The sequence below is a fragment of the Polistes dominula genome, unplaced genomic scaffold (genome assembly GCF_049000335.1).
Source record: "Polistes dominula isolate Pdom_NZ unplaced genomic scaffold, Pdom_raw_medaka contig_78, whole genome shotgun sequence".
In the NCBI taxonomy this organism is placed as follows: domain Eukaryota; kingdom Metazoa; phylum Arthropoda; class Insecta; order Hymenoptera; family Vespidae; genus Polistes; species Polistes dominula.
In genome coordinates, this window is record NW_028301042.1 from 570,799 (window position 1) to 584,516 (window position 13,718).

Genomic DNA, 13,718 nt, shown 5'->3' on the forward strand with positions numbered 1-13,718 from the left:
AAAGAAAAAAAAGAAAAAAAGAAAAAAAAAAAGAAAAAACAATCCAGAGTTACACGATTCATACGACGACGACGACGACGACGATGATAAAAATAAATCATAGAAAAATCGATAGACAAAATATTCTATAAATTGATGTTACAACAAAAACACATATTCATCAAATCAAAATATAATTCTTACATTTTCTTCATCTATTTTTATTACCAAAAAATATTCATAATTGAGATGATAATAAAAAAAAAAAAGAAAGAAAGAAAGAAAGAAAGAAAAAAAAAAATGAAATCACATAATCATACATATACATTTACTACTATCTCTATCCTCTTCTTCTTCTCCCCCAACCCACCCGCCCACCCACCTATTCTACATACAACGATGAATTTGAAATCACGGTATTGCACAATGAAACGAAATCTTTCATTTACTATCTCTCTATCTCTCTCTCTCTTTCTCTCTCTCTCTCTCTGTCTCTTTCAAACCTATGGGTAAAAATTACAAATATTATAAAATAAATTAATTTAAAAATATAATTCCAACTTGTAAACAATTTCAATGAATTTGAATCTTGTTCTTTGAAACTATTTACAAATTATTTATCATCGTATAATTGGATCATGTAATAATATCATTTTTGTAATCATGAAAATGATGAGTAATACTAAAACGAATCTACACTACTCTCCCCACCACCACCCCCAACCAACTACTTCACTCTTTTTCTATCTTTGACTATCTTTGTTTTTAACTCTAATGATAAGAAAGGAATCCTTCTTATCTGAAATATATATCTATAAGTTGTGTTTTAAAAGAACATAGTAAATAGTATTACTATGTGTTGTAAGTACCTCGTGGTATATTCTCGGACGTTAAACCGTACCTATTATAAACATCTATACACATACAACAGACATACATACAACAGCATACATACAGCAGCATACATACATACAGCCATACATACAACGCATACATACAGCAGCATACATACAGCAGCATACATACAGCAGCATACATACATACATACAGTAGCATACATACAGCAGCATACATACAGCAGCAGACATACATACGCTTACACATACTCGTACATATGTGTTACACGTATATATTATAACATACTTTTTATCTTATACGTTTTGTAAGCTAATAAATGTGTATACAGTTTAATAAAAACTATGTTACTATTAACTTATTATAATATTACTATATATAAAACTAAATGAAAATATGTTAATTTCTTTACATAGTTTTCATATTACACACGATGATAACCATGAATTATAAGTTCATGTTATTTTAATTTCTAAAAATCCTATATACATTAATTTAAATAGTAATTAATTTTTTTCGTTTTTGTTTTGTTTTGTTTCTAATAAAACCAAGTTAAGAATTTAAATTACTTAATAGATTAGAAAATGCATATGAAAAGAAGAAAAATAAGAATAGAAAAGAAAAGAAAAGAAAAGAAAAGAAAAGAAAAGAAATGCACGTATAATACCTGTAATTAATATTCCAACTGTATATTTTTAAAAGAAAACTAAAAAAAAAAAAAAGAAAAAAATACTAAATTAAAGAAAATTTAATAATAACGTATTGAAACTATAATATACATTAACGATATAGAGAAAAAATTATATCTAACTCATATTCAAACGTTATAATTATATTTCCAATGATTAAAAACGACGTAATGTAAATTACTGTAAAATACTTAAATACATGCACGTGGGGGATATCTTATACCGCGCGTGGTATATTAAAAAAAAAAAAAAAAAAATAAAAATAGAAAAAAGGAAAAGAATATACATAACCAACACGTGCGATAGAAATGTGAACCAAGTTTCATATATATATATATATATATAGTTAATGTATCTTAAATGAGTAAACCTTCACGGTTATTTAAATTGCAGAATTAAAAACAATTTCATATTTTATTCGATAAAACATTTGCAATTGAAGTGACATCATCACTGATAAAAAAAAAAAAAAAATTCTTCAAAATAAATCTATGCAAGTTAAAACAATCTTAAATATAAACAGTGTGTATTATAGAATATGAAAATAAATTGTTAATTAATCAAAAGAAATGTGTATTGTTATTTAAAAACCACCTAGTATATGATCGGAGTACCTTCATTCTCGGAATTCACCTTTAAACTGACACACATTATCCTCTGTCAAAATTCTTATATTGAATGTTGTTTATATGACATTTCAAAAGTTACGCATGTGCATAACAAGTATAATCTATCTAATTAATAGAATTTAATATTATAACGTTCAGATTTGATTATTTTTCTTATTCTAAATTAATTATTTGATCACTCATGCGCAATGATGACTTCCTTCGACGAGTTTAATTGTCCTCTATTGTAAATAAAACTTTATGAAAATATTTCAACAAAATTGTTAATTCATTGAAATCAGTGTGTATTGTTATTTAAAAAATCACCTAGTATATGATCGGAGTATCGTCCTCTTCGAAATTCACCTTCATACTGACACTGTGTCATCAATCAAAATTCTTATATTCAATCTTGTTTATATGACATTTCAAACATTGCGCATGTGTAAACAGGTAATAAGAATATTTCGAATAAATTGAATTTCTTCATTATATTTGAATATTAATTTGAAAGAATTTTTAATTAAAAACAAATTAATTTTCATTGAAAAACAACGTGTTACATTAACAGTTGATTATTTTGAATAAGAAGAAAATGGATTTGAACTTTACATTTAGTAGTAGTTTTTTTTTCAATTACAATTTACATTTCTTTCCATTAATTAACAATTAATTTATTCTTCAAATATATCACACCCCCCTACTCCCCCTTTCTATTCATCCTTTTATAAACAAACGTATCTTGCAATAATTTTAACACATGTGTATAGTATACATACACACATAAATATAACTAATACATTAAAAAAATTCTAATAATTTTGTAGAAAAAGAATAGAAATGTATTAGTGATATAATGTATAAATATTACCCATTTCCACTGACACACACACACACACATGTACATTTCACTATTATTATTATTATTATTATTTATGTGTGTGTTAGGTTTTATAAAAGTAACTTTAAAAGCACATACACATTTTATATAAGCAAACGTAAATGCAATTACATTTTACACGTGTATGTATATATATATATATATATGTAAATAAAAAAGAATAAAAAAAGAAACATAAAAGAAAATTAAGAAAACAAGAAAAAAGAAAATTATGAATGATCATTGCAAAGAAAAAAAAACACACAAACACACACACAGGTTATAATTAATATTTATGTTGCACCTATAAACATTTCGATAAGAATAGAAGAAGAAAAAAAGTAATGATTTATGACGTAATACAAATACACTGGCATATATACACTACTACAATACGTGTCTACTATACGTACATAATATACTTACTACACATACATAAACAAAATTATAAGGATAAGAAAAAGAATTACAAATTGCAAATTGCAAATCTTACGTTGTCATGGGTGCATAGAATTAATTTCAATGAAAAACTAACCGTGTGTGAAATAATTATTATTTATGATATAACAAAACACACACACACAGAAACACACATGAATATAAACTACAAATTATATATGTGACTGTTTAAAAATCAACACAACAAAAACTCATATAAACACATAGATACACGTACAACAAGGTGTTTACAAAAAATAGTATGCTTTTAAGTTAAAAGTGACATAGTAAAAAAAAAAAAAAAACATAAATAAATAGATGATACACATACATAGTATACACGTAAATATATTAAGTATGAACGTTCGTGTGTGTATATGATGTATGTGTTATATTGTATAAGAGAAAAGAGAACACACACACACTTCACCGTCTTTCTTCGAACACAAACTGCGATGATTCCGTAACATTTCTCGCGACGTAGTAGCAGCATCCTCTCTCTCTCTCTCTCTCTCTCTCTCTCTCTCTTTCTCTTGTTCTCCCCCCACCCTCCTCCTGTTTCACCCTCTACCATTTCTACCCTCTCTATACGGTATCTACTCAAAGCTTTACCTACCCCCGTGTATCCCTCTCTCTCTCTCTTCCTTCTTGTTCTTCTTCTTCTTCTTCTTCTTCCTCACTTTGCTACTCCTACTACGAGTATTCTACTCGTGGCTTCGTTTCTAACTGTCGGAGGGGTAAGAAAATGCGCAGTATTGAAAAAGAGGGTGCTGAATATGTGTGTGTCTCTACTACTACTACTACTATTACTAGTAACCCCTTGGTATAATAAATTATTGCTTACCAACTAGGATTATTTTGTTTATATTCATTCATTTTTAGGATAATCTATTAAATATTAAATTAATTATTAATTGTTTGTTTGTTTGTTTATTTGTTTAGAATTAATCAACCCATTTTTTATGTGATCTCTTAGGATGAAATCTTATCTTCTTAATTTTAATCTTATCTTATCTTAATTTCTTTTCTTAATATATATAAATTATGTATCACGTTGTTTGTCCGCAATGGACTCCTAAACTACTGAACTGATTTTAATCAAATTTTGTACACTGTGTGCAGTTTTATTCAACTTGAAAGATAGGATAGTTTATAATCTTAATTTATAATCGTAATTATTTGTTTTATTAACAAACGAGTCATGATTATCTCTGTTAGTTTGATAAGATTCTAACAGATGGTGATATAAAGTAATAAAGAAGGTAATTTATCAATGATTAGAATACTTGTTTGTTTGTTTGTTTGTTGACTTATTTTTTAGGATTAATCAACCCCCTTTTTTGTATATGACCTTATTTAAAGTGATGAAGTATCTTTTTATTTGTGTAGAATAAAATAAAATAAAGTTGATTACAGAGACAACTACCTACCCTCGTGTAAAACTCACCCACGCGTTCAGAAAATTTCCTATTACTATTATTATTACTACTACCTACCACCACTACTACTACTACTATTACTATTATTGCATCTGTGTGTGAGAGTGTAGTATTACGTAGAAAAAGAAATTTTTTTTCACAATCTGTTAAAAGTGTTCAATTTATTTTTACAATGACGTTAAAATAAAATATAAAAAAAAATAAAAAATAAGAAAAAGAAACACAACCGTCTAGTTTATAGTCCTACGTTTTAAAAATAATAATAAAAAGAAGAGAAATTGTTTATAAAAAAAAAAAGAAGAAAAAAAACCAAATCAAATTAATATTAAAATAAAAAGATTATAAAAATAAAATGAAAGTGTAATTAGTAAGATAACAACCCTTGTTCTATGTTTATAACCTCGTTCACCCACATTAAGGAAATTTCTCATTAATACTATTACTACTACTACTACTACTACTATTACTATTACTATCACAGTATTTAATATTACTGACAATGAGTGAGAAAACGCATGATGCCCTTCTTCCGTTTGATATTAAAACACGCACGTGCGCTTCCGTAGGCGGAAACGACGCCTCCACTTCTTTTTTCTTCTTCTACTTCTACTTCTACTTCTACTTCTTCTTTTTTCTTTCCATATATCTTTCAACCTTTTTCTATCCCCCATTCGTACGTTTAACCACGCGTTCTTGTTGACTATGACGTTTAAGCTAAAATTAAGCTACGAGAAAACTTTGATAAAAATATAAAAAATCATTCGTGCAAATCTTTTTTTTTTTTTCAAATTTCGACTAAATTTTTCTATATTATTATTATTATTATTATTATGTAAAATTATAACAACAAAAAATAAATATTAAATTCATTAATTAATAATAAATGTTATTACAGTCGGGGTAGATTGATTTTACGTAATTGTGAAGAACCGTAACACACGTATAGGAAAATTAATTAAGATTAATTTGTAAACGTAGTAACGTTGTAAAATTCATTAGAATTAAATTGAAAATGATCGATATGGAAACGTCGAGAGCAAATATCGATTCTCGATTCGACCCGGAATTCCACGAGTACCTTTAGAGAGACCGTGGGAAAATGGAGACTTCTGTCTCTCCTACTTACACATTTAAACAGACAACATACATATATATATATATATATATATATATATATATTCACATATTTGCAGATACACATGTATATGTTTATGTATATGTCCACGGCCTTCTACGACCCACTTATGTCGTTGTGGCTTCACGTGCGTTCCGAATGTCTTTCATTTTGTTTTTTCTTACTTTTTCTTATTCTTTTTCTTTTCCTTATTTCTTTATTTCTCGAGGACAACGAAATCGAAAAAAAAAAACAAAAAATCGATCGAACGATTATCGAGATACCACGTTTACTTATTTACGTATATTACATACCTGTGTATAACATTTGTATGCATGTATGCATGTATGCATAAGTGTGTTGTTGGATTTTTTTTTTCTTACCACGTTTAACCAAGTATATTTTTGATCCAAATCAAATCTTAAACTTTAAAAAAAATAAAAAAAAATTGAAAAGAACACACACACAAAAAAAAGAAAGAAAGAAAGAAGAAAAAGAATAAATAATAACTAGAATAAAGTATTATCTTAAATAGTAATAATAAACAATGTTAAAAAAATAATAATAATATATAAAAATAAAATAATCTTCTTATATATATATATATAAATTACGTGTGTGTCGTTGTTTGTCCGCAATGGACTCCTAAACTAATGAACCGATTTTAATCAAATTTTCCACCCTGTATGCAGTTTCATCTAACTTAAAAGATAGGATGAGTTTATAATCTCAATTTATAATCGCAATATTATTTTATTGCTTATTATTTATGTATCGGACTGGGCACCCCTAGTAAGAATATAGAAATAAAATGAACATTTGATCTGAAATGTTAAAGTTTAAAAAAAAAAAAAAAATGATTTCCATTTGTAATCGTTTGAAAATTTGGTTTTACCAAGTAAGGGAAAGAAGAAGGTAAAAATGTAAATTTGCTCCGCTCCATTCTCCTCTCTCCTTCTCCCTCTCCCCTCTTCCTCCCACCTCCCACTTATGACGCAATCAAAGATTTACCGACAATAAGATCTCTTTAAATCCTTCTATATATGTTTGTGTGTGTTTCTTTTTTTTTGGATGAATAATGAACAACATTTTTACCAATGTATTATACAAAATTAACCCTGGTTTCTTCGTTAACCAATGAAATTTAAATTGTAAAAAAAAAAAAAATAAATAAAAAAGAGGGTTTCAAAGGATGGTATAATTAAGGTAGAATTTACAATTACTGTTCTTCCTATTTATCTATTATTTATCTTTGTATTTATCTTTGTATTTATCTGTACCAAGTTTCAAGTGAATATGGTGTTGTATACGTTTGAGTAGTGGTCTTTAAATAAAAAAAAAAAAAAAAATACAAGAAGAAGAAGAAGAAGAAGAAGAAGAAAAAGTAGACAAAGTAAAAGTACAAATAGTAGAAAGAAAAAGTTGAAGAAGACGAAGAGGGTTTGAGAGGGGAAGGAAAGAAGGAAGGAAGGAAGGGAGAGGTTGGTGAAGAAACTCATGGAAGGTGACTGATAGAATGGTAAGGGGGTAAGAAGGGAAGAGGGGGTGGTAGAGGATCAAACAGGGGAAACGAGGAAGAAGGAAAGAATGGAGTGGTGGTGGTGGAGGGGGGGTGGTGGTGGTTGGAAGTAAAAGCAAAGCAGATGATGAAGTTTGAAGACGATGGAAAGAAACTAACGGGGAAGAGGGTGAAGGGAACATGAAGAGAGACTGCTACTCATGGATGGTGACTAGTAGAATGGCAGAAGGGTGAGGGTGGGGTGGGGGGGATATAAGTAAGTAAGAGAGGATCAAAGAGGGGAAAATAAGGAGAAGAAGAAGAAGGTGGGAGAGGGGAGGGTAGGGGTAGGAGAAGGGTGGAGGGAGGGTCCGATGGCCAGTTGACGTAGAGACGAAGCACCGAACGAAGGGCAAGGGAAACAAGATAAATACTTGGAGGAAAGGGATGGAGGAGGATGAGGGGGGAAAGATTCAAATATGGCGGGGATCCGCTTTGGAATGCGGTTGTGTTATATACCACGTATTAAACGTGTGCCTCCTGCCGCTTGTTTTTTTCGCGTCCGTGTCCGTGTCCGTGTTTTTGTAAACGTTATATCGAATTTTTCTTTTGAGGGGGTTTTTTTTTTATTTATAAAAATACGTGTATTTAAGTATAATAATATGCGTACGCGTGAATAATAATGGTGCATAAAGGTGAGATTTGTTTCAATTAATTGCATTATTATTTTCTATGTTTAAATGTGTCGTTGAATACAAATATTGTTGCAATTATTATAATAATTGTGGAATATTATGTATCGGTTTTTTGTTTGTTTGTTAATAATTATATTCGTTCAATGTTTCATCTTTGTTTTGTGTTTTTTTTTTTTATATAAAAATACCTGTGTATAGAAGTATAATTATACGTGCCATGTAAATGGTGTGCGTAAGGGAAGAATGGAACACGGGGGTTTGTTTTAATTTTGTATTTTATTATTATTATTTTCTATTTAAATTGTTGCAATAATTATATAATAATTATATGGAATATTATTTTGTAAAAAAAAGAAAAAAAAGAACAAAAAAAAATATCTTAGAAAAGAAGATGGGGAAGGAAAGTGAAGGAAGATATGAAAGAGAAATAAAACAGGGGAAAGAATAAAAAAAAGAAAAAGAAAACAAAAAAAACATTGAAGAAAATAAATAAAGTCGATCGTTCGCGTGGGCGACTACTCTCTCGTGGTTAGATTGGATTGTGAGGAGGGAAGGAGGGAAGGAGGGAAGGAGGGAAGGGAAGGAGGAAAGGGAAGGAGAAGGGGAATGGGATGGGATGAGGGGTGTTCACCCCGTCTCGTGTGTGAACGGGTATCTTGGAATGCATGGTGTTTCCCATCCCGCGATGAAATATCGTTCATGGAACCTATGGACACGTTGCACTTTGCATACTCGATGCCGGCAACTTCGAAAAGAACCTCTTCCCCCTCTCCACCCTCCTTAAGATGCATTTTCTCTCTCTCTCTTTCTTTCTTATTTCCTCTCCCTTTTTTTCTCTTATAAGTAACAGTACATGTAAAAAGGGGTTTAAGAAAAGAGAAACGAAGAAAATGATTGGATAAAAAAAGAGTTATAAAAATTATAGAGAAATATTTACAAAAAAATAAAAAAAAATAAAAACACAGGTAATATACAGTGTGTGCTAAAAGTATAGAACGTAATTAAAATAATTGTATGTTGAAAAATAATTAAATGAACGAACGTAGGAACGTACGAATGGTATGAATGAATGTATGTATGCATGAATGAAAAAAAATGAATGAATGAATGAATGAATGAATGTAGAAATGAATGAAAATAATTAATAAATGAATTAATTAATTAAATAGAAGAAGAAGAAAAAAGATATAATAAAGTAAAGTATTATTAGATGAACTCGAGTGATTCTAATCTCCTGCTAGTGTGAACGTTCTCTTGGTTTAACTATTCCGGAACTGAGTTTCCGATGCACACGATGCAAACAACATTAGAAGAAGTAGGCAAAGGGTAGAAAAAAAAAAGATGAGTGAGAAAGAAATATATAAATAAATAGAGAAAGAAAGAAATAGAAAGAGAAGTGGTGAATCTTTTCTCTGTTCAGCTGGCTGGTTGGTTGGTTGGTTGGTTGGTTGGTTGGTTGGTTGGCTCGCGTTAACAGTTCGTAGCTTAACCTTCCGTTACTCCCCCCCTCGTTGTTGTACCTATATCCTCAAATGTAAACTGCATTCCACATCGTGTACAGGATGTCCCGAAAGTACATATATATAATACCTTTTACCTGTGCTTTTACCTTTAATATTCTTTCTTTCTTTTCTCATTTGTATTTCAATTTATATATTTAAATCACATTATTTTCTAAAACTTTATTGTACTCTTTTAGTATATTATACTAAATTTAAATTATTACTAATATATAAATATATAATTAGTATAATATTTTTATTATATATATATATATATACCTTATACAGCCATCTGTTAGAATCTTATCAAATAATTCGCGATTAATAAAATAATATTGCAATTATAAATTGAGATATAAAGTATCCTATCTTTCAAGTTGAATGAAACTGCACACAGTGTGGAAAATTTGATTAAAATCGGTTCAATAGTTTAGGAATCCATTGCGAACAAACAACGTGATACGTAATTTATATATATTAAGAATATATATATTGATTATTTAAATTAGTATAATATATAACATATAATAATATATTATACTGTTTTACCCCCTCCTAAACGAAACACCTAACTATTTCGAATAAAACCTAGAGTTTTTTTTTTATTATTTAACTGAATTTTATAATTTAACTATAACATATGTATGTTTAAAGAGAAAAGAAGAATTTATAAATGAAATGATACAGCCAATCGTAAAGGATGTTAATTAACGTGTAAGCAAACTTCCTAATTACTCTAAACTTGCACGTTGTTTTATAAAAGCAAACAACATTGTGTGTATATATACGATGTTTCTTTAAAAAATAGTTAAAATAATAATAATAATAATAATAATAACAATAATTATCTTTTAGAATTACAACAGATTGCAGTTTGTCTTGTTTTACTAACATAAATAAACTTTGAAATGAAATGAAATGAAATGAAATGAAAATAATAATCGGAATATCATTTAAATAAAAAAAAAATCTTCATGAATTTAAAAGAAGAAGAAGAAGAAAAAGAAAAACCAGCAGAAAAGGAAATAATAAAAGATCGTTGAAAAATCTTAAAACTAAACGTTAACGACCTCGTTGGCTCACGTAGAACCTGGCCTAATTTTTGCCAAGTATTGAGGTCGACATCAACGACTAGGTCGCGTTCGTACTATTTTATGTGACGTTTTTAACGAAAGGTTAAATATCATCGTTTACGTCGAAAATACCTTTCATTAGTATGTACATATTTTCTTTTTTTTTTTTTTACCAAGTTATTTATGTACTCAATACTTCAAAATATCTTTGTTATTAATTTTAGTAATTATTTAATAAGGTAAATTCAACAAAAAAAAAAAATAAAACTTCTGATATATTTTGTAAATGGTCAGGAATAAATCACGTGTACTGTACTTTAAAATAAAATTATCAAAAAAAATATATATATAAAACCAAATATAATAATAATACTAAATAAAAGTGATAAGAGGGGAGGAAAAATAATTTAAAAAAAAAAAAAATCTAAAAAAAAAGGTAGATAATGATACTTGGAAAAAAAAACGAGTGATATTTAACCGTGTGATCCTTTTAACGAGTGTACAATCTGGTCGGACGTTTGTCGGACTTACCACCGGTAAACGTTAATCGTATAACAACGGAAGATAGAAAAAGAGACACGTTATGTACTCTGCTTCTAAACTCACTCGACAAAGAGGGTAGACCTATCCAATTACAATAACCCACGAGAGACATAAACAAGGTCGCCACGACGTAAACTCTCGTCTATAATCCTTCCCCCCTTCTTACTTCATATTTTCTCACTCGTCTTCCTTCTTCTTCTTCTTCATCTTCATCTTCTTCGTAGTTATCATTGTCAACAATTGTTTTTTTATTATTATTTTTTTTTTTTTAATGTATTAATGTTCCTATTTGTTTTCATATTATTTTGTTCTAAAGAAGAACTTGGGTTAGAAATATGAAATATATTTTGGTATTGAAAGATTACACCTCTTTCTCTCCCCCTCTCCACCCACCCACCCACCCACTCTGATTTGTTCTGTTTCTTTGCAAACGAATGAAATGATGCATTGATAATTTTAATTTCAATTATATATTCTACTCTCTCTGATAATCTAATTTATTATTTTTTATTCTCATTGTCAATTAGTTTCAATAATACATACTTATTAATTTTCAATTGATGATCTCAGTCTTTAATTTTCCTTGATTAACCTTATTAACCTTATTAAACTCTTACTACATTATCTGTTAACCTTGATTGATTTTCTCTCATTAATTTCTTATTAACAATCTTATTTATCTATAATCAGGTTTTTATTTATTATTACTCTTTATTTTTTTGTTTTCTATCATTATTTTCTAATATAATCATTATAACAATAAATAATAGATAAATGATTATTAAAATATATATAATAATAGTTCATAATAAGTTCAATATTTCTAAATAGAAAATCAAATCAAATCAAATCAAATAATAATAGTACATTATTTTCAAATAATTATTATATCGTCTAAAAATAAAAAAAATAAAAAATAAAAAAAAATTAAAATAATAAATACACGTTATTGTATATAACAACATGGTGAGTGTGTACAATTTCAATGGAAAAAATAAAATCTAATAGAAATTTATCGAAAACCCTTAATTAGAATGAAATGATATATACAAGAAGAGAATAATAATAATAATAATAATCAAAAAATAGAGTATTATAGAGATAGAAAAAAAAATACAAAATGGAGACAAATAGATAGATTGGAGTCGCATTATGACGATGGGTTATATATATATATATATATATATGTTAGATTGGCGAAAACAAAACGATTATAACGATTACGCAACACGGTCCGATATCGATCGTACGTCTACGTCGTATTCGTTCGCTTCGACACGATGTGGGTCGCAAGTAAATACTTAAAAAAAAAAAAAAAAAATTAATAGAAAAGGAAGATGAGAAGAAAGAAAGGGAGGAAGGAAAGAAGAAATAAAGAAAAAAAAACAAACAAATTATTATTATAATTGCAATACGAGGAGAAGAAGAAGGAGGAGGAGGAGGAGGAGGTTACAACACACCATCATCATCACCACCATGATCCATATTATCAAGCGAGTAAACTCGTCCGTTAGAAATTCTTACTTTTTGCAACGTCACTTATGTGTACGACGATGACGTCAGTCATTCATAAAACTCCGCTCGTTTGAAATTCCCGCGTTTTTCTACATCCTATAATATCATGGGATATCTAACAATTCAATGTGTTTATCTTTTATTTCTATTATTATTATTATTATTATCTTTAATTAACATTAAATGTTAATACAAACTAATGTATTTAAATCATTCTAATAATTTCTTTTTCTATTTCAATTATATCATTCAATTTATAACAAAACCAATTGTGAAACTATTTCTAACATATGTGTACTCTATTATTAACAATATAAAAAAAAACTAATACTACGAATACTTTCTAACATATCTATACAAAAAAAAAAATATATCCCAATCATAAAAGTAAAAAGAATCCCTTATACATTGAACCCCTGAACCCTAAAGGTTTTGTATTTCTCGTCAAAAGAGCACATGAAGAAAGTAACAGTAGAAAGCACCATAAACTATACTAGCGTAGTAATAGTAGTATTATAGTTATAGTAGTAGTAGTAGTAGTAGTAGTATTTAGTATAGTAATAGTAGTAGTAAGCAACAACCGGTAGGTCCGATCGATACCCTCTCTCTCTCTCTCTCTCTTTCTCTCTCTCCCTTCGCTCTCAGCGCCGACGACCGTAAAGGAATCCAGCGAGAGAAGCAACAACGCCGGCGTTTTCCTCGAGCATGGTGGTCGTAGCAGCAGCAGCAGCCACCACCATCACCACCACCACCACCGCCACAGCTGCCATGGGGGTATACACAATTTTCTATCTCTTTCATCCTTTTATTCTTTCTATTCCAAATATCCCTCTCTTTCTTCTCTATTAGAATCCCTAACACACATCATACACGCATACACGTATTCATGT

General features: G+C 28.7%; 1 protein-coding gene across 1 annotated transcript in view; it reads left to right on the forward strand.

The window, feature by feature from the left end:
• The first annotated feature begins 13,453 nt into the window (after nt 1–13,453).
• Nucleotides 13,454–13,718, forward strand: part of retn (retained) — a 173,778-nt gene continuing 173,513 nt past the window's right edge. Inside the window, exon 1 of the transcript XR_016177447.1 lies at nt 13,454–13,602. The gene's annotated coding sequence lies outside the window, so the exon portion shown is untranslated. The remainder of the gene's footprint in view (nt 13,603–13,718) is intronic.